Here is a 1,154-nt window from a genome sequence, read left to right as displayed (position 1 = left end):
CGAGGAATAGATTAAAGTAAGTTATTCTACACTCCAAAGTACACCTTTGACTGCAACTATTATAGGTGCATAGACAGGCAGGCAGGCAGTCTTTCTGTCAGCTTTGGAAATGGGTCACAATGTTCTGGAAAAAGTAGCAAAATAAGTTAAAAGTCAGCATTTGATTCTATAGTTCTGTCTGTACTGTGGAAAAATAGATTCAGGTTGGTTACTCAGCTGCAGTTTCTTCTGGATATATTCCCAAAACAGTCTCATCAGCACTGACCACATTCCTGTTTCTGTATATACTTTACAGGCACTGGCTTCATATTCATGCTACCATAAAAAATCTGTATTTCTAGAAGGTCAATATTAATCCCATGGTTTCTTTTCATTTGGGGATTCTGAATAAACTTTGAAAATCATATTAATACTCATGGTTCAATACACGCTGCACGGAGTTCGTTTGGTTTCTTTCTTCTTTAGTATTTTCATTTATTAATCTAGTTTTGTATCTAAAACTTGGATCAAAATCTGCCTGCAGTCTCAAGGCAAGTGCGTTTATCTTGGCACGAAGCTGGCTCTTTCTCCACACTCTTGGATCGAGCACTGAGGGTGCAGGAGAAATACCAGTGCCCGATTTGGATCTGGTGGTCCGGACCCTGAGCTGGAAAACAAAATGCGTGTAGAGGTGCCTATCACAGACAGAGTTCAGCCACCAAACACAGAGTCTCTACCGATCACAAGCGAACGGAGCYTTTTCTTAGTTTGGCTTCACTCAAGTGGCAGAAGGCATCTACCTGAGGGAGACCCGCCTTCCAAATTTCCTTTTCTCCTCAGTGTGTAATGCTGCCTTTCCTCAATAGCCGGATTTTTTAAATACAGGGCAAAGCAACGCTGCTCGCTGAACCGGGCCCGCTGCGCACCGAAGCGCGCTCGGCCCGGAAAACGCCCGGCCTCCSCCGAGGCAGGGGCACGGTCCGACAAAGGAGGCTCCCCACGCCCCGCAGACACGAGGRACGCCGCCTGCCCGCGAGGCGCGGTTAGGCCGACATCGGAACACGCTCAACCGCGAGGCCCTCCWGCACCGCCGGCGGGCACCGGCTCCTCCCTGGCGCCGCAAACGAAGCGAACGTCTTCGAGACGCGCCGCCGGGCCCGCGGCGAGCGCGACCG

Source organism: Rhea americana, unplaced genomic scaffold, assembly GCF_003343005.1.
Source record: "Rhea americana isolate MKP2758 unplaced genomic scaffold, rheAme1 scaffold_4, whole genome shotgun sequence".
Lineage (NCBI taxonomy): Eukaryota > Metazoa > Chordata > Aves > Rheiformes > Rheidae > Rhea > Rhea americana.
This window is presented reverse-complemented; position numbering follows the sequence as displayed.